Raw genomic sequence first — 27,295 nt, forward strand, 5'->3', positions numbered from 1 at the left:
TGTGTGGAGGCTTGAGAATTTGTGGGTGTGTGTACATATTTGACTTGTCTAAAGATGCACATCTCTGAATATGTGTTTCTGTGAGTGTGTAAGTGTGCAGGCGAGTCACTGGTGTATTATTTAAAAAAAAAACGAGAAGTATTATGCTCTTGGTAAAAATTCAAGGGAACCATTTCGTTTTAAATTGAAAGAAAATTAAAAATGGCAAAACAGTGGAAAAGAAAACTATGAAGACGATAGACCTTGGGTTATGTATTTTGATAAAGCAGCATAACACATTGCCTTGAGGAATTATTCCCATTTGCTGATTGGGTTTAAGGCAATCTGAATACTTACAGTCTGGGGTGTGTGTGTTTGTGGATAGAACTCACCTTGTGCCGGCCACCTGTAAGCCATCGGGTGAAATTAGCCTCTTAAGCCATGATCGTTTGCAGAACAAGCAGGATGTGTGGATCTGTGCACATATGTGCATGTGTGTGCATGTGGCTAGCTTTGAGGACTCACCACATTTAGGAAATTTATGGCAAAGTATGTATAAAAGGAGACTATACTGAATGTAATGAAGTGTAACGGCACACTCGTCTCACATCCCTGAAGGACCGATCTTAAATTGTGTGGTAATGTTTTATATTAAGGTTCCTTTAACTAAATTTAACATTAACATTAACATTAAGATTAACAAAACCATGAACCTTGGTATTAATAACCTGTGAGTAATGTTAACAAAGTTAACACATGTATTAATTAATTAAACACATTTTTTTTTTATGTGAATGAAATACACCAGGACTAGTGTACTCGTGACTAGTTTATTCAACACATGACTAAAAACCAGTTCTCAGAAATGAGCATTAATTAAATGCTCCTAAATATTGATAATTAACCCTGGTCTTAACTTTATAAATATTGGAACTTAAGCCTCAGTTACAAATTTTCCAGTGAACAACCTCAATTCTCTCCAAAATCGCCACTGTTTTTATATTTCCAAATGCACATCAGCGCTCCACTACATCAGATCTCAGGTCCTGGGTTCCTCTCTCCTCAGACTAATTTGCTGTTTGAGCTTGAGGGCTTCTTTGGGGGGCCTCATGTGGTGCTTGTTACAAGCCTGATGGAGGGGGAGGTTTGGTGTAAAGCCTTCGAAGTGCCTAAAGGTGATGAGGTGCATTTCAGGTTTGTGTCACACAGGAAGTAAAGAGGCACTACACTTAAATTAAAGTGTAATTAATGAATTAAAGCACTTATGTTCAAATGCGCTGTTGAAATTTGAGACAAACTTTACCTTTGCTTGACTCTAAATGTGATCATATGTGGATACAGTAATACTGAACCACCAGCTCTGCTAAAGTACGAGTTGTTGGTTAAAACTTGCAGCTGTGTGTATGTGAATGAACGTGAGTGGTGTGGGATTTTAGGTTAAACTATGACTCTGTGTTATAACTTTCCAAGTCACACCAAAGAAATAAGTGTGGTTAGTGGTGGCAAAGCGGATAATATTCTACAAATGGAATTTGCTCCATAAATGAATGTGCAATTCTTATCTTATTATTTCTGAGAACAAACAGACTTTGTAAGGCTTAAGAGAGCAGAACGCAAAACCAGAGGATAGACAGATATAATTCGGGTAGGTTAAGAGAATTTACTGACTAGTAATTTGCTAGAAATTGCTAATAAATGAAAAAGAAAAGAGTTTTTTAAAAAAAATTCTTGCACACAGCAGGTTGTATCACTCTGTGTGTTATGATGTACACTTGGGTTTGAAACATTGAAGCACTTAACGTTATAAAGCACCCTGTTTCATCCTGCTTACAGAGTATGAGGTGTTTTGCAGAAAGCAAAACCTTTCCTCCCACCCTTCTCCCTCTCTCTATTCATTCCAACACTCCCCCCCCCCCACCCCCCCCATCCCCCCATCCCACCCCACCCTTCCCTCCCTCCAGTGAAAATTGCCATTGACCCCAGAGCTCTCAGGGTCTCTGTGAGGTTTCCAGGGGCTTTCAACCTCTCAGCTTGCTTTAGGTCTCCTGTGTTTGAAGGCTGATTGGTTGATTGCAGTCTCTGGAAAAAAAAAATAATAAAAAGCTGTACTGTGCAGCTGTAATTGCCTCCACCTCTCAGCATACACACACACATACCCTTATGGCCCAAATGACTGAATTGGTGTTAATAGCATAATGAGAGAGTTGAATTGAGCTGAGGTCAAGGAGCAGTAGTGCTTTGGAGAGTTGGGTGGGAAGGAGGTTGGATGAGTGGCGAATGGCGTAACAGAGTAATGGATGATGAACAGGGAACAGAAGGGCTGAGGAGAGATTACGGACCATCCTTAGTTAGGATTCCATAGGATACTATTTACATTACTACACACACATGCACATAAGAGCCATCAGATCACCGCCGTTCACCAGGGCTGTGAGAAGAGTTTCTGTGTGAAGCATGCTGCAATCGTTTGATACTACAAAGAGAATAAAGGAACTATCAAGCCAGTACAAATTTGCTCAGTGCTCATAGCTGTACCATCAAGCTTAAAATTAAAACACACACCCTCTGAACATCAACAAAAGTCTCGTCATGTAGCCCAGAGAAATTTGTGCTGTAATGGTGCCAAACCCTTGTGCTTAAAGATCATAAATTTCTCTCTGAATAGATGTAGAAGCAAATGATGTCATCATTATTTAATCACAGCTTGCATCATATAGTTATGTTCATGGAACCACTAAAGTGAATGTATACTTTTATTTTTTAATATTTATCTGTGCTTTACAATCTTAATGTTGTCTATGCTGGTGTCTTGTTTTTTTTTTCCCATCAGGAAGTCCAATGCTGAAGCTTTATCTATCACTGCACTGTCTCATCCTTATCTCTGTGAGGAGGGTCTCATCTTTAACCCGGGCGGAAGGGGAGGGGACGGGGAGAAAGAAAATAAAGAGGAGAGGAGTAAAAGATCAGGTACTTTTATAGCTATTGCAAGTCATCATGTTTAGTTTTTACTGTTCTTTTTATTACAAACACAAGGTTTTTAATAGGCGTGGATAGTTGTGTAGTAGCGGAAGATGTTTATTTAAGTATATTTTTAGTATTTTTTTGATCTCTGTAAATTAAATTCTGCAATTTTTATAATGTTTGGAAATGATATAATGTAATTGAAAAGTACATTCAAGGCTGAGAGGAAGTGTCAGGATATAAAATACTCATTATAACTTTTTTTTTATGTTGATTTGCAGTTCTGTACATTTGTAATGCACAATTTAAAAAGTTTTTTTTAACTCCTGATATGTAATTTCTTGAATCCTACAGTATCGCGTTTGTAACATTCTTCTGTCATCATTTGAACTGGAGCTTATTATTAATTCACGTTGCAAATGAATCCATGCAGCATCAACATTATTACATTGTCAATGACTAAATAATTAATTAATTTCTCTTTAAATAGTGTCATCGAACAACTTCTGTTAAACTTGTCTGCATTCCATTTTGTGGTGACTTTTATTAGCTAACAGCACCTCTTCGTATTATTCCTTTAATTCGCCATCACTCAGACCCTAATGATCGTTATGCTCTTGTATATTATGACCAGCAGAGTGAGAAATATTGGTATAGTCCTGCTACTCCCATTTCCTAATGATTTTTAGTGCTGTTGAAATCAGGGTTGCTTTCTTTTTTTTTTTTTCCTTTTCAAGTTTTCTCTTGCTCGTGAGCTCAACAGCAGCTGAGTAAATTCAAATGCTGTCAGCGCTCCTTTCTCTCTCTCTCTCTCTCTCTCTCTCTCGCACTATTTCAGGCACTGTTTTTGTTTTGCTGCCAGGTCTTTTAGCCTCAGAACAGTTATTCCTGGCCACATATTCACAGATATAATGTCCTAACTGGCCACACTAGGTTAAAACACCAGCCATTCGTGATGTTATTTAAATACACTGCAAGTGAATTGAACGTAATTACCTAAAATAACATTTCAAATTGATTGCAATTAAGATGAGCGGAAAATGTGTGTCGGGCCGAGTGACAGTGAGGGAGCATGTGTAGAAAAAGTAGTGCAGTGTAATAAGTATGAATGTATGAATGTATCGTTATCATTTTTTATTCTTCTTTGTGTGAAATTTCTTCTCCTTTGAGTAAATGTTATTAAAAGAGATGATACAAGTAATGTTTTTCCCATATTTCCACAAAAAGTTTTGCTGAACTAACATGGCAGTGGATCTTTCAAGGCTGCATGAATGGATTAGAGATAGAGCAGCGTAAAATCATGAACCATTATTCGAAATCGCATTTTGTGTTATGCTAATAATACAGCTGGTTGCCATTTTATCTGTTATGTCAAATTAAGTGAAAATATATAGAAAACTTGTTGAAAACATTAGCTGTTTGTGTGTTTTGGAATGAGTTTAGCATCACAGTAACTGAAAAAAAAGGCTGTATATATGAATTATATATGAACAAGTATGACAGAAAACATTTCAAAAGTTTTTCCACTGCAGGTTTTTCTCAAATGACCAAAACTTGAACCAGTAGGACTTCTGGTTTCTACTTGCAGTTCATTTTCCATCAACTTAAGAGACCACTGTAATAGTCACAATGATGCCAATAACAACATAATCATTGTGTTACTTATCAGCTCATATCAGCAATAACAAGGTTTGTTAAATTTACAGATGAAAGGGTTCACTGAATAAGGGCCTTTAAAATGGTTTTAAATTATTATTATTAAAACATTATTATTTTATCTGATGATGAAATATGGTGGAACAAATATATAACTGTAAAGCAAAAATGCCTGAAAAGTCATTCATTTGATCATACAACAAAACGATTTTGGTTGTTTGTACCGGTGCAATTTTCAATAAAATTAAATGTTTAATTTATTTTTAGACATAGCGACTTATTATTATTATTATTATTATTATTATTATTATTATTATTGTTGTTGTTGTTGTTGTTGTATAATTAACTATAACTAACTATCAATGAACACTGCTACTAGTTCCACCCCTAGTACTATTGGTACTGGACTGGTGACAAATAGGAAAAGTTCCAGTTTCACTTTTTTAGTGTCAAATGTTTCGGTTTTTTTATGCAGGCAAAAAGGCTTTTAGATGAAAACAAAATTTCCAATAATTAAACATTTGTAGAACTGAATATATACAGTACTGTGCAAAAGTCTTAGGCACCCTATTTTTTTTAGTACAAACTTTGTTATAGATTTTTATTTTATGACTTCTACATTATTGATTCAGTACAAAAACATTTTAGATCCAAACATTAGTTTTCCAGCACAAAATTAAATGTTACAGAAAAAAGTTTGTATGGCAGTAAAGAAAGCAGCAAATTACATAAGAGACACTTTTCAGACAAAAAAACATAATGAAGGCTGCTGGGTTTTGCTGCAAAAATAAGAAGCGAGTGTGACAGTCAAAGTCTCCAGAAGAACTGTGGCTAGTTCTGCAAGATGCTCAGTAACACTTACAGCTCATTTCCTCATAAAACTGCACACACTGTACCTGAGACTACTATCTTTTTTTTAAGTGAAGGATCGTCACACCAAATAATAACCTTGTTTCATTTATTACTGTTTACTGCTCTATTTTTTAATGTAGAAACAATTCATTATTTTTGCAGGCATCTTTGCTCTACAGCATTTCTTTGCATGTGCCTAAGACTTTTGCACAGTACTCTGGTTCTTCAGAAAGTTTACATATTGCTCAATTCAAGTTTATTGAACTTAATAAGCAACAATCTAAGTGTGTATAAAGTTATAAAAAGAAAAGGTTTGTGTCATTGATGATCTTGCAAATGGCCCAAGCTGTTACTAGGCTTTTGAGTGGTAATAAACTCTGTGCTGAATACCTTCTTGTACGATGTGTTCCCATGTTTGCATGAATATTTATGTGCTAAATACAAGTATATGACTGTGTAAAATCAGATGTTTGGAAATAACACTGTAACCAAGGCCAGTCTGATTAAAATCACCTACACAGCTTTAGTTACCACTTTAGTTTAGTTACTTTAGTGGCTGATGGTCATTTTAAATGATGTTTTCTCTCTTTTTTCACCATTGACTTTTCCTTATGTTGTGATTTTTCATATGTAGTCATGAATGTGTGTGTGCTCGTGTGTGTGCTTGTGTGCGTCTGTGATATACGTGCTCTGTGTAAGTGCAGGTTGAAGTTAGGTCCCAGGGTGATCATGTCTTCAGAAGGAGATGTATTTTTCTGTACACAAAAGCATGCGTCACCTGCTTCAGACACACAGTAATCTAGCCGTGTTTGTCCGGGGCTCAGGCTTAACAGGCCACATGTCTCCCTCCTCTGAGCTTTTTTGCAGTGTCAGGGCTTTGAAGTAGCGCTGCGAGAATTCTTGCTGTGTGAGATACGGTCCTACTCAATGAAAGAGCAGAGATGCAACAACTATTATTACAGCTTCTTTGGCATTTACGTTTATGTGTTCCTCCTCTCTCTATTTATCTTTATGAGTTACAAGCTAGGGGTCAATGAGTCCCCACTTTTTAAGAAATCTTAAAAATTCATTATCCTGAAAAGCAAATGTTACATGCACACTCATACATGCACATACATGCACACACACAAACAATTTACAGTGATCAGCCATAGCATTAAAACCACCTGCCTAATATTGTGTAGGTCCCCCTTGTGCCTCCAAAACAGCTCTGACCCATCAAGGCATGGACTCCACAAGACAAGGACTGCTGTGGTATCTGGCACCAAGATGTTAGCAGCAGATCCTTTAAGTCCTCTAATTTGCGAGGTGGAGCCTCCATGGATCGGATGGATGGATTTGTCCAGCACATCCCACAGATGCTTGATGGGATTGAGATCTGGGGAATTTGGAGGCCAAGTCAATGCCTTGAACTCTTTGTCATGTTCCTCAAACCATTCCTGAACAATTTTCGCAGTGTGGAAGGGCCTGCATGTTCCTGATTCCGAAGCACTTGACTGTCATCCATTCATGCTAATTAATCTGCCTTATAAAAATCTTTCCATCTTCAGCCAGATCACGCCTCGGCAGATGTGTGTAATGGTGCAGGAAGTGGGATTCTGAAACACTAGCTGTAATTGCAGCACTGAACAAGGGGTTGGTTGCCAATCTTATTTGTCTGTTAGGCAACAACAAATAAAAAACTAATAGCCCAGACATAAAAGCTGTTGTCCCAGACATGGGGGCTAGTGATTCATATATTAAGGGCGTGTCTGCAGAATTCACGCCCATATGCGAGTGGTATAGAATACTATGTGGTATAGTGGTACAGTATAGAATGCTATTATGCTAAGCACTAGCATAAATTGTGTGCCAAAGATGGCAAGAAAAGGGTGGGGGTGGTTGGAGGCGTGGGGTTGGGGGGGGGGATAAGGTTGGGGTTTGGGACATGTTTTTATAGCTTGCAAATATTCCCTCAAGGATAGGAATATCCTATTGCCTCGTCCCTGCAAAGAACTGCTTTTTTTCCAGCTTGTATTTTTTTTTAAAAAAAGCCAAAATGTCAGTGTAGGGTTATATTTAGGTGTAGGTATAACATTAATCAGCTGCATTAATAATTATATCAGTGGATGGTCCTCACAAGGATAGTAAGACAAATGTTTGTGTGTGCGTTTGTGTGTGTCCATTGTACCATTAGGCAGGCGAAAAAGATGCACACAGACACACACCCACACACCCACACACATTGTCTGGGAAAGCAGAAGAAAATTATGCCCTGCATGTAGACCTCTGTTTCCCATGACAATACAGTCTGCCACTGCACCTCACACACTGACACACACACTGTTTAGACTGACTGTTTAGAAGACATGAGAATGACAATACGAAATGTGTGTGTGTGTGTGTGTGTGTGTGGTGGAAGAAAGAGCGAGAGAGAAGAGGAGAAAGAAAGAGCCTCTTCACCTCGAAGTTCACATAAATAATCTCTGTTTTCCCGCTAATAGTTTTAATATGGAGCACTTTGTAGGGTCTTCTCTCCTCTGTGACAGTTTGCTTACTCTAAAAACAACCGCCTTCCCATTCTCTCCCTCACTGCCCCTCTCTCTCTCTCTCTCTCTCTCTTTCTTTCTCTTTCCCAGTTTCTTTCACTCCTCCACTTTGCACAAAGTGTAAAAGTATGTGCCAATGCACCAGATGAATATTCAGCTGCGATGCATTACTCCAGATTGAGTGTTTTGTGCGCGTCTCATCCTCTGATCCATTTCATTAGTGAATTGCTTTAGACTGTAAATGGGAACCTGTACTTACTGACTCTTCAATTCAGGCCTCCGTAGATAATGATTAGTTAATGCTGTTTGGCACGGTACTCTTCAGCTGTCTGAGCATGACTTTCCAGCCAGCTCTCAGCAGTTATTTTCTCACAGGTGTTGAGCTGTCTGTCTTTCTCTCTTTCTCTCTCTCTCTCTCTCTCTCTCTCTCTGTGTGTTTTGAACACATGTCTGGCTCCAGGTGTATAGGAATGAGCAGTAATTATACCTGTGAAACTCTATCCATGTACGAACTGAAAGTAAGAAAAGAAATAGAAGAAAAAAAGAGCACGAAAACATACCCAGACACAACTGATGTTAATTTACTGTGGTCAGCTGAACTATGCTAAACATGCTGGCAAGTTCTTGAAGACAGGCTATTGCTGGAGGCGGGACATAAATGAAGGAGGAAGCTATTAATTGGGCTCTAATTCACAGGAAGGCTTCTTATTGGCTACGATGCTGTGAAGGGGCTATTTGCGGGGTCTAAAACAGGATGTGACTTCTTGCTCTTTGATTGTAAGGTTTACATTCTGTTTTCATTCAAGACCATAGACTCCTCAGCCAGAGCCACCTTGGTTGTAAATTTAATCTCTGACAGCTACATAGAAATATTTCCAGAACTTCGCCGAACTTTCAAACTTGAGAAGATTTACAAGCAGATACTGAACTCTGTCTTCTTTATATCTGTGCATAGCCCACGTCCTAGGCCATATGGACCTTTTCAAATGCAGACTGCTACATTCCTTCTGAAAACAACTAAATCACAAAGAAGACTTCTCAGAAATTTGTCTTATTCTGAGTTTAGGCTCTTGAACTAATGCACAGCATGCTCTTTGATAGCTATGCTCTTTGGGGCTATTTCACCATCTCACAGAACACTAGTGCTAAAAGAGCTCGTTAGATTATGCAGCTAAATCCAACTCTTCATTCTGAGAGAGCTTAATGCATTACCCCACTGAAACCAGACAAGAATTTGGCTCTTAGCAAAGCTGGATTTGGTTCAGCTGCCAAGCTAGTCAATTATAAAGTCATGGAAAAGAGAATATAAGATAGCCATCATTTATGTAATTTTTCAGTTTTAGATGTGCGATTGCAATGTGTCTGACTAAATTACAGCGCCATGGCTCTGATCAGTTACATAACCGTTCTGTTAGTTGTTGCTACTTTAAAATGATCTTCAGCAGCCCAGAAGCTTAGTAAAAAGGACAAGGTGTCTCTGTGAGTGGAATGGTTGCATTGCATATTGCGAGCCCTTCAAAGCAGGAACTAGTGCCGCAATCTGGATCCAATCATGAGAGAAAGACGGATGATTGGCATGTCGAGGATGAATGACATGGTTTCATGGAAAGCAGGAAGAAAAAAAACGGCGGGGTGTTTGTGTTTTGCATGCTTGATCCTTGTCACCTGTGCACTTTGAGAACCGAGGTAGGATTTGTAAGTCTGTGAATGTACAGGATATGTTCATTCAAACACATTCTCTCCAGCTCTTGTCTGCTATTTACTGCAGTGCCTTTCCAAAGGCGATGTTGCGCAATGACTGTTGTTATATGACAGAGCATGGATGACTGTCCCATCTGTCACATAATGATGATCATTATGAGCAAAGCTAAAAGGAAATGCAGTCTCGGTTAGTCACGGGCTGCTTTAGTCAATTCTCCCAGTCTAGTCGACGTATTCATTGTGTGTTCATGACACCATTAACGCTATGCAAGCACACGGGGACGGATTAGCGCTCTCATTCGCTGTCCTTTTGGAATTCCCCTGCTTCCTTCAAAATGGGAGGTGATTCAGGTCTATCCTTTCACCAAAGCATGGTGGAAAGTTCCGTCATCTCCTTCATTGAATCACTTGATTGTTGTTGTTTTTTTTTTAATATGAGAAACTGTGTTAAGATAGCAGTCAGACCCTTAACTTTAAATCCATCCACACACACACACACACACACACACACACCAAACTAGCTCTCTTGTTTTTCATGCTTAAAGGTGAACACCTTCTCTCTTAACTTGGCTCTCTGTGTTTTGCCTCAAGAACAGATTGGGATCTTAAGGATCAGATGTATTTTCTTAACTGGTTCAAATGATCAGGTTCTAAATAGATTTGAAATGAAATATAAATATTCCAATCTCTGAACACACACACACACACACACACATACACAATGTATACACACAGTGGGCACTTTATTAGGAATACCATACTAATACAAGGTAGGACCCCCCTTTGCCTGCAGTTAAATTCTTTGTGGCATGGATTTTACAGGATGTCAGAAACATTCCTTTAACATTCGAGTCCGTGTTAACATGATTGCATCACTTAATTCCTGCACATGTGTCAGCTGTACATTCATGCTGCGAATCTCCCGGTCTACCACATCCCAAAGTTGCTCTGCTGGATTCAGGCCATTGACGTACACAACTCATTGTGAGGTTTATGGAACCAGATTGAGATGACTTGTGCTTTGTGACATGCCGCATTATCATTAGCCATTACAAGATGGGTAAAAGGTGGCCATAAAAGGATGCACATAGTCAGTAACAATACTCAGATAGGCTGTGGCATTCAAATAGTGATTGGTTGGTATTAAGTAGCCCAGTGCCAAGAAAACCTACTCCATACTATTACACCACCACCAGCAGCAGCCTGAACTGTTGACACGAGGCAGGATGGGTCCATAGATTCATGCTGCCGATGCCAAATTCTAACCCTAACACTTGATGTGTTGTGCTGCTGGTATGCTATTTAGCTGATTGGATAGTGCTCCAAGCAGAAATGGTTGAAATAGTGGTTTTTATACGGCGCATAGTCTGTCCCTGTGTTTTAAAGAGATTTCCATGTATACAGTATTTTTTTGTACAGTAAGTTTGTTTAGTTGCTCATAAGAATTCCTGTTCTATTGTTTTCTTATGCTTTCAGAAAAGGATAGTACTATCCCTTTCTTCTCTTTAAAATTCCTGTAATATTGTTCTACATGCAGACTTTTTAAGGGCCATCCATGATCATTTATGATTAAATTAGTCTACAGTCAAATATTGGGAAAATTCTACTAAATTTTATAAAGATCCAGTTACATAAAAATTCTTTGTTTACAAAATAAATAACTATGACTGCTTGACAACAGGTACCTTTTAATGCTTAACTATTAATTATTAATTATTAGTTCATGGCTAGAAATAAGACAATTCAAAGTGGTTATGTTTCACACTACCACTTCATGTTACCATTTTTGACTCGCATCATGCCCGTAGTTCAACTCAGTTGGTCCTATGTCCCAGTTATAAACAAATTAGTCTTTTAAACCAGTGTGACCCTGAGCAGGATAAAGCAGTTAACATTCCTCTGTTAAAGAAAATGGTCTTTCTTTGGCCTTCCACTAGCTTCATCTCTGACTTTCTATATTAAAGTAAAAAGTACCCACTCCTGCAACTTCTTTTTGCCCAGATACACACCTCTACTTTGGGACACAACTGTTTTGAACTTGATTAAACAAATACATATGTGTCCATCCATCTTTAAATATTCTGTTTTCATCAAAACTGACCTCTCTGACCTCTCTAGCACTTTCTGTCCTAGTGAACTTCCTTCAGCTAAATAATTTACATAAGTACATGCTGAAAAAAGGAAAGACGCTGAACGACAGGAAGTTTTTTTTCTTACGTTGATTATCTCTGCTACAGTGTGCTGAGTTCGGTCCACTGAAATGCATTGCCGGATCTGCACCTGGACTGCAGTCTGCCAGTTGATGACCCTTGTATATGGTTGCAATTCTGGTGGAATTTTGTCACTGAGCGATCATTGCAACCTTTCCCCAAAACGTATCAACACAATGTTAAACAACTGTTGACCTAAATAGATCAAATATGTTGTTGAGTCCATGGAATCCATCCAGTGGATCCTCAATTCCCAGAATGCATCCATTCTGTTCTCTTTCATGTCGATGTACTTTTGGCTTTGGAATTGCTGTTGAAACTTGCACTTGTCCTTTAGAAAACATGAATGTAAATTATGACTGCGATCAAGCTGAAGCACAGCTTTTATGGTGAGATGCTCTTAAGTAAGACAGAGTAGGACCATATTTGTATGTGAACACATTTGTGTTATTTATGATGAAACTAGCAACAAAAAAAAAAATCACATTTTGACCCATGAATAAAGACAAATATGGTAGAAATTATTACAGGCAGCACAACAGAGCAAGAATTCTATCTCTTTCTGTCTCTCTCAATAGGACAATATTTTAGCCATGTTTGACCAGCAAGGTGCTTGTGCTAGTGTCCATGCCAGTATTTATCCTTGAACCATTCTAAATTTTTTCACTGCTGGCCAGATCACCTAGATTCCAGCACCAAAATTCTGCTGGTCTAGAACCAAGATCCAGTTATTCAACCATAAATAAGTGGTCTGAGGAAAAAACATTTCTAATAATAAAACTAACAACAATTTATTTGAGTAAATACACATTCAGAATAAATAGCCGGAAGCAATGAAAACGTCTTTTTTTTTTTTTTTTGCACATTTTGCCTGTGACTATAGATGCTTGTGATTTGTCTAATGTAGTCTCAAGGACAAACGTAAACCTTTTTAACTTTTTTTTTTTTTTTTTTTTTGGAACTGGAACCGTGAGAAACCATGGATTACTGAGATTAAACCAATGATCAGTGTTTACTGTAAACTGCAATGAACCAAATAGGATCTACACTGCAATTCCGAATGCTAGACAAATGCCACGTTAGAAAAAAAAAGGAAAATAAAAACCATGTCGCATATGGAAACCCCAAATATTTACACCTCTCATCTCTGAGAGTACATCAGAGCTTCAGTGGATTTTTCACCTGGATACATTTGTAGAACAGCTGCTGTAGTCATAAAGGCTATCCTGTGCTCATCCCAGGACTGTTATCCACAATATGCTCATACTGAACATCCTTTCAACGTACTATTTGCCTTTATTTTTCTACACGTGTATGCTGTAATGATTTATAATCACACTTTTGGATCGGGTGTCACCCAGAAGAGGATTGGTTCCCTTTTGAGTGTTGGTTCCTCTTAAAGTTTTTTCCCCTTGTTGTCTCAGGAAGTTTTCTGTTTCCTTCATTACTGGGCTGTAAAAGTAAAAAAATGAATTCTGTGCACAGATGCTGATGCATTCAACTTTAGTTGGTAGTAAAATAGTAAAATATATTCTTAACCCAAAAGCATGACTTTTCAGATCATCCACTGTTCAGTTGATGGTATGTGCACATTGTTCATTAATAAACTATTGTGTCTAGTTACTTAATGGTTCAGTTCTCAAACTGGTAAAACACAGGCAGCGCTAATGCCAGTGCTGGTGAAAAAGAGGATATTAGCTACATTTCTCTTGTCTCTCATTCCCTCATAGGAGAGAGGAATGTAAACCCCAGATCTTTTTTTCTGGCCCTTATGAGAAAGGAGCCAATCCAGCTAGGAGCCTGACTGGATCTTAATTCAGCCTGACTCATGGGGGTCCTGAAGCTTTTCAAACAGCCTGATCTGCTTACCGTATCTGAGAATCCGGGTGCCCTCAGTTTCTCTTTCCTATTTCTCTTTCTCTTTGATGGCTCTGTGATAGATTTCATCAGATCTCATGTCACTTATCTCATACCCATGAGATGCTTTAAAGCTGGGTCAAATTCATTTTGTCACCTGACTAGGAGACCCAAATTAAATCCCTGTTTTTGTTTGGCTGCATTACTTTTCTTTTTATTTAATTTTTTATTTTTTTTTGCAGTGAGTATGATTAATAGTGATTACTATGCGGTTTTGCAAGTAGCAGATTAGAAGGCAGAAGTGTCAAAAATTACAGGAATCTTAATTTAGGGTTACACATTATGTTAGGAATACATGCATAAGCACATACACACATTGAGAGAGAGTGCCAAAGGCAGCACAAGAGACCATGATGCTTTGTAACCCAAATAACATCCCACTTGGCTTGTATTACGGTTGCTGAAACCTGCATTTAGGGCCTGCATGAACATCCTGCTCTTTTTATGAACATACTTTCTCACTTACCCTGAGCAACACTGGTGAGAAATAAGTATTCAAATAACATCACTTGCCAAAAAGTCACCCCCCACCGTCCACTCCCCCCCACCGCACCACTGCATAGTGTGTATGAGCAAACATGTCAAAACAACCTACAAAATAGTTAGTAGTGTACTCTTCCAATTCCACCCCTATTAGTTATTAATTGACGTGAGCCAGCAGAGGTGAGAGGCCTACCACCATCCACCATCATGCCATAAGCAAAAATGGGAAGGGAGAAAGAATTAGTAGGGGTAAGAATGTGTCTATTTCATTCACTCTTTCCAGTACTCTTTCGATTCGGATGACAGGTGAGATGTGTCACTGTGGTCTGTTCATCTGGTCTTGAGAACAGAACTGAATAGGGACTTTTAAAATCTTGTACCTCCTGAGCAGTTCCTTATGTATTGGAATCTACTACTAAAAATGTCTTTATCTATTTAATGTGTGGATCTTATTCAATAATGAACTCCCCCTGGTGGTGACTTCACAGAGTTTGTGTAATGGAGACCTGAAGAAATGAGACTGAGACGTAGACGTGCTGTATCTGACAAAGAGCATATATCTGCTGTTAGGTGTGTTATACAGTTTGGTTGTGGATTTCAGTGCTGAAAATCACTCTGACTCTCATAGTTCACCTTTAAATATGATCATGATATGTCAGTGATTAAGTCTTTTCAGATTAATAGTTTTTTATTATTATGAGGGAAAAAAAATCCTCATAATGTGTTTTATTATGAGGAAATTTATATTAGTAACATACATTCTGTATAAAATATCAACCTGCATTCATTTGTCAAACACAAACTACATTAACTAAATTAAATGAAAAAGTTAACACAGTAGCGGACTCAATATGTTCTGCTGGAACTTCTCTCTTGTTCAAAGCACAGGCGATTTTGACACTTTAACTAAAATCTGATTTTTATTTGGTAATTTTGTGTAGGTCAGTTTATTTATTTTAATTATTTTCTTACTTAATTTTACTTATTTACTTACTTCTCTCTCACTCACTCACTCACTTTATTTATTTATTTATTTATTTATTTATTTATATATACTTTCTTGCTTACTTCTACTTATTTACTTTTACTTACTTATACTGTACATACTTACTTACTTGCTTATTTACTTACTCACATATTCATTCTTTCATTCATTCGTTCACTCCATTATTTTTTTCTTTTTGGCTTCACCCCTTCCCAGCCTGGTTGAAAATACTACTTCAATTCTTCAACTCAGTCGACAGTCTATAGTGTCTACTGTAACAGTATGCTCTTCCAAGCAGTATATGTCAGTCCTGCACTACGCTATAAATCTGTGTTTCCTGTTCGTTTGTATTGGTTACAGTCAAAAACACACACACGGCCGTCAGCATTTCTGATGCTCCAGTCTGATGCTGAAGTCCTGTATTTATTCTTGGTCAGTGAGTATTTGCTCAGATGAAGGAAATTATGTAATTAGTCTGTGCACGCAGTCACACACACACACACACACACACACACACACACACACACTTGCTGTTTGAATCCCTGCAATGGTTTCAATTTGGATACGACTCAGTGCTTTCATTTGCCCGCTAATTGTCATTGCAAAACCCACTTTTTACTACGTTCTTCAGAAGAGACACTTTTTTTCTTTTTTGTTTCTGCTTTTGTTTTGTTTGGAGTTGAAGCTGTCAAACAAGGAAAAGATTTTAGGCTGACATTTAAAGACTTCTCCTAGAGTCTGGGAGTAGAGAAAGGAGAGAGAGGGGGAGGTTCATGGGAGAAGGGGTCCATAGGTGGAGGTTTAGAGGTTTAGGTATAGACTATGGAATGGTGGAGAGAGGCCAAGCAGGCATTTGGCCCCTTAATGCCAGCAGGCAGAGAGAGAGAGAGAGAGGGAGCGAGAGAGAGAGAGAGAGAGAGAGAAAGAGGCAGGCAGGTATTGTTTACATAAAGCGCAAGTGAAAGCAGCTGGAGGGCTAATTAGCTTGATTCTCCATTACATGCCGAGAGGGCCAATAACTGAAAAATGGAGTTTTGTTTGGGTTTGAGCGGCAGCCCCCACCTGGAGGAAGTTGTAAAAAGCAAGGAAAAGAGGGGAAAGAAGGAAAAAAGATGAAATGAGGTTAAGAAACAAAGAGTCTATAAAGCAATTGTTCAGCAGGAGATGACACATGTGGTTGGTTGATTTCGACCCTGTTTTTTTGTCTTTACTGTAATACCATGGACATTATGTTAGCTTTTGTTACCTGCGTTTGTTCCTTTGTATACATGTATAAATGAAAGCTTGTGTGCCATTTTTGCATCTGCTTGTATGTTCTAGTACCTGTATAAATATTTGAGTGTAGGTACATTAGCCAGTCAGTTAAACTGTCCCTTGTTTGAATGTGTACAGTGAGCGAGTCTGTGTGTAAAAGAAAATACTGAAGCTTACTGAAATATATGTATTTAAAGTGCATTTAAAATGAGAACTGCAAGCCTTGCAGTTCTGTACTTTGGCTTTGCACTAGTTCATGGCTCCTCCAGAAACCTATGCTGCTTTAACAAGCATTTTGAGCCAGAATTCAAGGACAGGCACACACATCACCTCTCACCTCATTCGCTTGTCAGGAAATATCCCACTCTTCCAGGCCTCCACTCAGCATCAGTCACTATGGCAACGCGGAAAACCGATCTTTGCCAATATTTCATGCTCTTTCTTGGACAGTCTGACCACGTGTAGTCAGAGGGCAACTCTCTGTTGCTTCTTCTGTGTATAGGACAAGCTGGGAGCAGGTAACTGGAGTCAGCTGTCACTCGCCTGGTTTAAGGCAGTCATGAGACCTCACTCCTGAAGAGTGGCTTATTTTTCCTCCCTTCAGGTGGTAGAGAAGGGGAAATTCTGGACTAGTAATTGAGTTTAGCAATTATTAGTGGGCAAAATCTAGATGGGGAGCATAAGGTTGGAGCCCTTCTGTTCACTTAAAAGACTGTTTGGAAATCTATAGTTTCTATAGAATTTACATGGATTACATGAAGCACAAAAACTGTCATTCTCTCCTAGTTTTCAGGCGAGCCCATGTTTATGCTTCTAATAAAATTTGAAAGCCTGCTCAGTTTCCTGGTTGTAACCATCTGGGAGGTTATACACAAGGGTTCAAAAAACCCTTCTTCTAAAACCTGTTTTAATATCAGCAGTTAAAACGAATTTACTTTTTAATGTTGTCAGTTATGGCTCCAGGATTAGTTCATTCTTCTCTATTAGATGTCATTTTTTATTATTGTTTCCTTAAAGCAGTAGTGAAGAGTAACGGAAGCAATAAAGGAATGTGTTAGGAGCATACTAGTTTTCGCATTCAGATTTTTAGCTTTGGTAAGAGAGTCTGATCATTTTTCTCATTAAATGTTGTTAAGAACCACCTACTTTTACAGGATAAGGCAATTTAACTGACATTGTAAACAGTCAGCCTAGAGACTTTTCCCATAGCCCTTCAGCAAGCATGTGAGTGTATCTTGTTTATACTTCGTTAATTGTTTCAGACAAAACTCTCTGTAATGAGGAAAAAAATCTCATTGTTTAAAGATCAGATGCCATGAATTTTTTTTTCAGTGTGTCACAGAGTTCAAAAGTTTTCACATCAGAAACTGGTGTGCTTTCACCTATGATTAAAAGACTCATAGATGAGAGTACATCTATCTGAGTACATCTGAGTGCATATCTGAGTACAATTTATGTATGATCTATATTTATAAGATTCTGATAAATGATAGAAAAATAAATAGTTGACTAGATAGTGGATTCAAACGTTTGGATCCTACTGCAAATCCTTCCTTGTTCACAGCAAGAGGAGTTTTGCACCAGAATAAGGTTTTATAGGTCCTGACTATAGGACATGCAGGCAGCCAGTCCAGGCTCTGAGCTAAGAAGTCTGAGGATCTTGTTTCTTAACTGCTCTATGAAAGTGCAAGGTCAACTGGATAAGTAATTGAGAAGTTAAAGACGTTACTGTGGCAAATCAAAACAGACCCTGTCACGAAGATGCACACTCACGTTCTCACAGAATGTTCAGAGCTAACATTTACCTAATGTCTTTTCTTATTCGAAAGTCATATATAAATCACATGCAAATGAAACAAGGTTATATTCAGCGTTCTACTAAACAACAAAGAAGTACAAAAAAAAAAAAGCTTTGATTAAATTGCCATGGTTTAGCCGACCCACATGGCCCCAAACGCCACCAGGCACCACTGCCACAGATGTGCATGCGACGGAGCAAGGCACGCACAGACATACCATGGCACTGTGGCTTTCGCCATGAGAATGACAAAAATGCAGGAGCACTAATAATGTAATGATGACCATACTAATACGGTTAAATATAATTAGAGCCAAAATGAACTTTATGGCATCACAACAATAAAAATGTAATGCAGATGGATATTTATTGGATTTCAACAGCTGAACAAAGTTTTAAATAATGTGTCCTTGAAGTAAGGAATTAAACACAGTGGGCATGCTGTTATAGGAAAATAAACAGCAATGCGGTTGTGTGATGAGGCCCAATGCAAAGTGGAGTTACTGTTCCCATTCCTAAGTTGATTATTTTCCAATAGCAGCATGCCCTGAAGTATTTTTTTCCTCTTATACCATAGCAAATTGCTAACAATTATAACCTTTAATTGGTTACTGAAGGACACGTCATACTTTTTAACCATTTACATGTTGTTGAATGTCCACAAAACGTCCATAAAAAAGTTAGTTCCTGTTATTACGTATATTATGACAGCTATAAACAGCCATTCTCATCAGCCTCATATTTTCTCTTTCTTGAAGATAATAAGACAAAAAAATGCAAATTCCTCTGTTCCGAAGATTCTCTGTTAGAGGAAAGCTTACTGAGTGTTAAAAAGCTCTGACAGCTCTGAGCCATTATAATTAGCCTTAGATTAATTCATCAAAACCTTCTGACCAATTAGATTTGAGAATTCAATAGTATTGTGCTATATGCGCACGTATCAAGCAAGTAAAATGATTTAGATATAATCAATAATGAACTCAGATTATATAATACAAAGGGTGTGGAAAAGATTTCAATTGATGCTTTAGGGATTATGATTTACAGATAATTTATTTTTTATTTAATTTAATTAATTTTTTTTTAAAAAGTATTGTTATGCATTATTTAATGCATTTCATGCTGTAAATTTTATGTTGCTGTCTGAAGCAGATAAAGAAACTCCATCATCACACACTGATGCATTTTGTTCATTTTAAATAGGTAAAAGGAGAGAATGACAGAGGCTGAGAAAGGAAGGAGGAGTTGTTAAACAGGCTACAATAAGAGATGCAAATAGCAGGGAACGAGTTCCGGAGCGGAGTGGAGTGGAGGCGCGCTTTGCTTTGGCTAGACGAGTGAGACAAGGTGGGAAGGAAGGAGGATGGTGGAAAAGGAGGGACCCAGTCTCTGCACAGGTGTTAGTGAGGAGGCATTGCAGTCTGTTATTAACACCTTGAAACCTGGCAAACTTGATCCTCCCTACAGAGTACACACTAATTACCCAGCAGACCAAGAGGAAACTGCCCTCTCCCAGACGACACTGCCAGCGCAACACTTTTCCACTCGTTTAGGACTCTTTCCCCTGACACCACACACTCTGATAATATCAGGCCACATTATCATTATTGATTGCTCATGTTTGGTTAATACCAAGTGGCTTGCTCAGCTAGAAGGCGAGGACATGGCTTAAGGATAAACTCTGGATGTTATTGGTCAACTATCTCATTCTCTCGGCTTCTTTATAGCATCACGTCTCTAGCACTGTGTGAAGTCTGAGCAAATTACCGCTAAAAGCCTTTTACTCTTAGTCAGCCTTCTCTTTGATGTTCTAACCTGAAGTTGGAAATGGAAAATAACCCCAAGTAACTTAGCTAGCAAAGGCATGGCTGCTTCATTGTAAAGCTGATCTCTACTGCCAGCACACAGATTTAACCCTGTTGATCTCACATGCGATAAACGCAAGCATTCTTTTCCCTTCTTCCTGCATATTTCTTTCTTACTATGATCACTGGTCATATTAGTGCTAACATCTTCATATAAATATGGAGGCTTTAATAGGCTTTTTTAGAGATTGCAACATTTCAAAGTTACAAAGTAAGTTCTTCCAGCACATATTATAGTTTCTGTACATAGTATGATGGGATGCACTTTAATGTTATGTTAGCTTGGGATTCCCTTTCTTAACACTCTTAATGTTAAACGTGTACACTCTAGAAAAGGAAAAAATGTTCTTCAGGGATTTGCTGGTTGTTTGAATAGGTAACAGTTCTAGCTTCCTAAACGTGAACTCATTTTGATATGGAAACACTCCAATGTTGGATTCCTTAACCTTAGAAACCTTAACATTTTCCCCAGAATGACAAATAAAGAGGCCTTCAAGGGTTCTAAGTTCATTTTTTACATGAAAAGTGTAGTTTTCATTAAAGCTTTGTGGAAGGGACTAGCAACACTGGATCTGTAATTGGTAAAAGTAAAATTTACTTACAGATGGTTTACACATGATTAGTGTTGCCTATTCTGGCCTTTAGACATTGGAATATTACCAATTATCCATACTTTGTACGTGCATATTGTGTGCACAAAAGGCCAACATTACCTTATTTGACAGCATTCATGGATTCACCTTCCCTGAACTTTTAAACTTGTAGATCAAAGCGTTGATACTAACAATAAAAACACTACTGGGATTAAAAAAAAAAAAAAAAGGTAGGGCAGGTAGGATTGAGGCAGTATTCAGTAGTAATCTCTTGAATTTGTACAAAGCTAAGCATGATAAAGCAAATTCACAAACACAAACTTTTCTACACACACGTCATAAAGGAATCATGGTTACATGCATATCAACCAACTCCAACACCAACTCATGTATGCAGTTCACACACATATTCTGGTACATTCATGTGCCCCTCACCCCTTGTAGGCTGCCTAAAGCTAGGGCTAGTGCAGGTCTCGTTTGCTTAGGTGCTGACAGGATCTCAAATGGACCAGATCCATCAGATGTGTCCAAGTCAAGGCCTTTTTCCATTATGACGAGACCTCAGACTTATTTGTTGATTCTTGGGCCCCAAAATCATTAATTTAGACTGTCTGGGCAGGCAGGGAGAGTAACCGAGAAACCTGAGAAAAACCCTGCACTACAAATCCCCTTCCCTCCCTTTGCCTTTTTCTCCACCAGTTGCATAACAAATGATGGCACCTCCATTTAATTACTTTGAGGTTGTTTATTTATTTACGTGTAATGGATGATTCTAGATGGCCCAGGCTGTGACCAATCACAGAGCCACTCATGGAATGTGAAATGTACCTCCATAGGCTCTTTTCTTTTTCTTGGTTTCGTTATGTCAGTCCCACCAAAGCTGAAAAAGAAAAGAAAAAAACAGAAAAGGAATAAACAGAGGGATTTGTTTATTTCATCCCTTCTCTTTGTCATGTAAAGGAATCTGATGGGTTTTGAAAGGCCATCGAGGACGGCTGGTTATTTTGAAAGTGGTTTGCACAGTCACGGGGGCGCCTTGACACAACCCGGCATATATCATCTTTTTTTTTTTTTTAAACACATCACCAGAATGAAAGGAGGGGAGGGGGTGTTGGATTGAGAAGCAGCAAAGAGGAAGAACAGCTCTGCTCTGCAACTGTTTTTCTGAAGAACAACAGACATGCTGTTTTGTGATAGTAATACGGATAGTGAGATTTTGCATTACTGCGAAATATTTTCCTGAGTTCTGAAACTCGAAACAAATTGGCATGGGGCTATAGTAGACATGTCATGAAATGAAAAACTGAAGGTTATTTTATCCCCACAATGACAGACTATCCACATAAATACTACGTTTCTCAACTTTTTTAACACAGACAAGTCCACAGATATCACTGCAGTCCAATTAAAAGCTACAAATAAGGATATGAGTAGAAATTACTTACAGATGATGCTCGGGGGTAGCCTTAATGGCACAGAGGTGTTACTTCAGTCACAGTATGACTGTTTCCAAAGCCCCACTTACCTCTGCACATGCACATGTTCAGCTACTGCACACAAAGATGTCTTTAGACAGATGAACACTTCCATAGCGATAGTGTGTTGTGTTATTATGTTGACTGACTAAAGAAAACCATGTGGCAAAGCCAACACGATATCACCAATGTGGCTGAACTCACAGGAAGTCATGTGCAAAGCTAGCCATGACTTCCTGTGAGTGCCCCTGAAATCAAAATTCTGAGCTTTTCGTACATGTCCCTTGGTGTCATAGACATGAATATAATACTATATCTGGGGAAAAAATTTTTTTTAGCAATGTTCTTGTTTTAATTTAATCATCACATCCAGGAAAACAATCAAAAATGTTTGATGATTCATATAGGGAAAACTTTGTGATCCAATTAAATGGTCCCTAGAACCAAAATCCTGCCCTCAGAGATGGGTCTTGTACTACAGTAGTACAAGTAGCTTGTTAGACGTGAACATGGTTTGTGTTTTTGGTGTTTCCAACCATCGCTTTGTGTAGAAAAAAATGGAGTTTATTCATTTTGTACAAGGCCGTGGTTATGTGACAGGCGCTCCTTGGGGGTGTTTTACCAATTTGGGGCTCTTCAGTGCTGGAAAAGCACAGTGGTTCCTCAGATAGTGTGAAAATGCGATTCCGTCTTTATACACCATCTGAGCTTCTCCATCAGTCAGAGTAAGCAAAAGGCTCTCGTTAATCTCTTTATCATTCTCCCAATTTAGCTAGCTCACTAAGCTACTGTGAAGATTGCTTATATTCGGTGGGGGTGTGGGGTATCTCAAGTGCTATTGGCTGTTGTGTAAGTCAATCTAGCACAACATCAACACAATATGCAATACAACGTCACTCTGACTTCCTGTTTCAAAAGAAATACAGAATCAAATCACAGCTACTTTAAGCCTTTTTAAAAAGACTCTGTTCACAAAATCAAGGGGGCAATTGCAACATTTGCTACAAATGCGAAATACTTGGTTAACGAAAAATAGTGAAAATACATCTCTGATCTACATAATATCGTGATATGCATGATTGAGGTCTATGTTTATATTTGTCCTACCCTATATTTTTGGACTTCCTGTTTTATTTTCATCATTATAGCAAGTTTTAAAAGTGCAAGTCCATGTATAGAAATGTACTGTACACCAGATCATCATGATGGATCGCAAGGAGTCTCACTAAGACACCTTCACATCTAAGAGGAAATGCTTATATATTTCACTAACAATTTAAGAGGCTTTTTAGGTGTAAGTACTGCTTGACCCTATTGTCAAAGTGGAATAATTTAAAAGCTTCTCAAGCAATGACTTTGATGTCAGTGACAATAAAAAGAGCTTCAAAAGAGGCCATGTAGAGAGAGGAAGAATGAGGAGGGGTGAGTGTAGGGCAATGAAAAAAAAAAGACATGAAGGAAGACACGTTAATGATATAGAAAGAGCTATTTATATAAAGAGAGAGGGAAAAGACAGATAATTAGCCTAGTGGAGAGTGCTTGTCGGAATGTCGCTTCCAGCTGAGACGTCTACTTAATTCCACATTCGCGGCTGGAGATACAACACTCGCTCGCACGCACTTTACCTCTTTCCGGATCTGTCTAATTAGCCCAGACCTGGCACAGGTGCTGCAGTGGCAAGAGGTCAGTAGAGGCCATTGACCTGATACGGAGCACCAGTATGCTTGCAGAGAGTGTTTCGGGGTCACCCGCATCCTTTCTACCCTCCTTAAGCGAACATTTGGGCAGCACATGGGCTGTCATCTACCCTCCTGCCTCAACATGTCACCTTGCAGCGTGGCTTTTATGGCTGCTACTGAGCAGGCTTCCTCCCTTTTTCTAGCCCAGAGCAGAGCTAGAGAGAGTGCATTGCCCCTGTGCTAATGAGAGACCAGCCTGAGGGGTACAGGATGGGGGAGAGGAACAAGGGCTGTTATGGGTGTTGTGAGATTTGTAAAGGTAGAAGGAGTGGGTGTGGATGTAGGTGTATTTGGAATGCTGAAAAAAGGCAGGATCCCATGGTCTGGTTGTGGTAAAACAAAAGCTGTTGCTTTTTTTCCATGTTTGGAAGTGGGGCGATAAACATTTCCTGCTTGAGGTTGTTAGGGTGGTTGCAAAAGGGTGTGTGTGTGCGCGCGCGTGTGTGTGTGTGTGTGTGCGTGAGTGTGTGTACAAGTGGACTGTCAAAGAACATAAAGTTTCAGTAGTTTCAGTCGTTCAGTACAGATACATCTGCTTATATTAATCAGTTGAGTGTGTATCATTGTATGCTTCTGCTTCTAAACTCTTTTGTCTCTCTCTCTCTCTATCCAGATTTCCAGCTCTCTGTTTAGAAGGAAGTGGGCAGAAAACTAATCGCTGACAGCTGCTGCTCTTCTCATCAGCTGCTCCTCTTCTGCTTCCTCTCTGAAGCTCCTCATCACCATTTGTACCATAATTGGACCCTGTCAGCACCATCATCGCAATTTACTCCATATACACTCCATACACACTCCACATACATGATGACACGACCACAAAACTTCAGTTCATCCATATGCATCCATAACACTCCCACTGCACTACTATCATTAGTTATTGCTTCATTGTTGGTGTTGTGAGTATTATTAAATATAGCAATCTAAATGTGATCATAGTCATTTACATTTGAAATGGTCTTGTTGTCCTTTTAGCCTGCCTTATAGGATTTCGAAAAGAAAATTTGAAAATCAGCTTATTATTTTTCTTATTAAATGTTATTTGATGTCTAATACAGAATTCTGTTTCTCTACAATGTTCCATAGAAGCACTTGTTGATGATAGCATGCTTATCCAAGATTCACATCACTATTTTCTTTGAAGTCTCTGTAATAACGACAAAGTGGTGATTCACCTAGTGATTCATGGTGACGTAACAAACAGCAGCAAAGTTTCATGGGTCAAATGTTCTCTCATCTTTTGCCTGCTTCGCTAAATCAGGATGAAGTGTTGAACCTTGAGGAAAATATCTTCCTCATTTTCAACGGACTGAAAAGCACTCCTAGACATTTGTAATAACATGTCACATCCATCACATTTTTATTAAGATGTTAGTCTTCACCTGTGTGTTTTCCTTTGACAGTTATATGTTGTGTGCTTTTTGGGGACCTGTCAAAGGAAATAGTACTATAACTGCTTCGTAATGAGGGGAAGGGCTTACTAAATCACTGACCAGACCCTTAAACTTTGACCTGTGGCCGTAATGTCCTTAACGGTCTCTACCTGAAGCCAAAACTAGTGAAGAAGGAAGGAAATTGTAAATAGGTTGTTTCATTTTTACACAAAATGTGCCAATAGTAACTTAGTATGATTAATTCTATGGATTCATGAACAAACAGGAGGCCGCCCTAGCTAAAAAGGTATGTATATGATTATAAATGCCTTGTATGATTTATTGAACATTATGTTAAATTGAAGGTTATGTACTGTATGTATCTGTGGTTCTTGGAAATTGTGGAGTATTGCCATTTACACAAGGCTACCAATAGCAAGGTTGACCCTACCATCACCAGTGCTAAGCTAGGTGTGGGGAGGGGGGGCTTCTGGCCCACCCAAAAAAGCACATTTATAGCTAGGGGTTTTAACCGCGGTCTTGTTAACATTCTTCACAAAACCCAGTTCTATCTTGCTAGGAGCTAGCGCTTTAAGAAGCTGCAGTGAGTGACGCTGGCTAGTTCAATAAAGAGTTTATTTTCTCTGAAACAGATGCCACACTGTGCCTTTTCCCCCTGACACTTGTACAATTTAATCAGAGGATATAATAGCGTGAAATGTATTTCAGTTTGTCTGGAATGTACTGGAATGTACTGTCGGAGTGCAGATCAGACTCATCCGAAAGTCAAAATACAGAACTGCAGGTCAGTGAGGAACAAAGTTGAAACAAAGTCATGTTCTAAAAAACATTTAACAAAATAATGGCTGTGTGTACATGTTATCTTTAATCACAGGAATTAGGGTAGGCCTGGTTTCATTTTTATCAGCTGAAATCTGAAGGCTTTTCCTGTAGTTTGGTGCGTGAATGAAATGATTTAATAAAAATCTGATGTGGCAGTGAGCACTTTTGGTTATTTGTTCTGTTTAAATTCTCACTTAAATAAAATTATTTAAAATGTTACCACAACCGAAGATTAATCAGACAGACTGCAATAATGCTTCTCCTAAAGATTTAAAAGAAATCTTAGCTAAAAACAATGTGTGATTTGTTGGTTTCATTTAAAACAATATTTTGTCCTAATTTCATTGGTTAGATGTTTCCTCACAATTTAACATCATAGCCTTTAGGAAATGTTAGGTCTGAATAAAAAAAATGTTCCATTTGAATTGATAGGCCTACAAACATTAATACTTCTTAAGCACAACAAACCTTGTCTTCTCTGTCTGCTTATGTAACTATGGCACTTCACAGGGTGGGTCTCTACATTTTTTTCAGTTCCTGTTGTAGCCTATTTAGGCTAATGTTAAAATGTTGTTGAAAAGTGGGGCAACCTTTTTTATATTGTGTTATTATTGATTGGGAAAAATGCTCACAATTTGTGATTTAATTTCACATAGGCTGGCTGTGTGGCTATAGCATGTTGGATAACTGTAACTGATATTTCATTAAAATTAAATTATAGTTGGGTTTAATGTCAAAAGCACTCAGAAAAAACACAGCAGGTTGAACATCTCTACTTTTATCTGCCTATTTTCTGCAGCCAGTTGCGTTTCATTTTGTGACTGTGTTAGGTGTGATTTGTCCAGCTGCTGGATTGATATGTAGTGTTAGGCACAAATCAGTGCAATTCCTGAAATGTGTATTTTTTAATCTGCTGTAGCTGTGTGTGTGTAAACAACTGGCATTTGTGAGGAACTGGCAAATTAACAAATCTCGAGTAATAGGCGTTTAATTCACTGGCTACTTTCCGCACTCATTTAAGTTGTTTTGTGCAACCACTGACATTTGAGATTTCTTTCCAAACACGTGCCCACAGTGTTTTACCCA

The 27,295-nt window shown here is 38.5% G+C and overlaps 1 protein-coding gene across 4 annotated transcripts in view; it reads left to right on the forward strand.

The window, feature by feature from the left end:
- Positions 1–26,428, forward strand: part of LOC113533440 (ERC protein 2) — a 213,545-nt gene extending 187,117 nt beyond the window's left edge. For all 4 annotated transcript variants that reach the window (XM_053236366.1, XM_053236363.1, XM_053236365.1 and 1 more), the window contains 2 exons: positions 2,810–2,946; positions 24,610–26,428. The gene's annotated coding sequence lies outside the window, so the exon portion shown is untranslated. The remainder of the gene's footprint in view (positions 1–2,809; positions 2,947–24,609) is intronic.
- Positions 26,429–27,295: the final 867 nt, after the last annotated feature.

This window comes from Pangasianodon hypophthalmus, chromosome 8 (assembly GCF_027358585.1).
Source record: "Pangasianodon hypophthalmus isolate fPanHyp1 chromosome 8, fPanHyp1.pri, whole genome shotgun sequence".
NCBI classification, from domain to species: Eukaryota; Metazoa; Chordata; class Actinopteri; order Siluriformes; family Pangasiidae; genus Pangasianodon; species Pangasianodon hypophthalmus.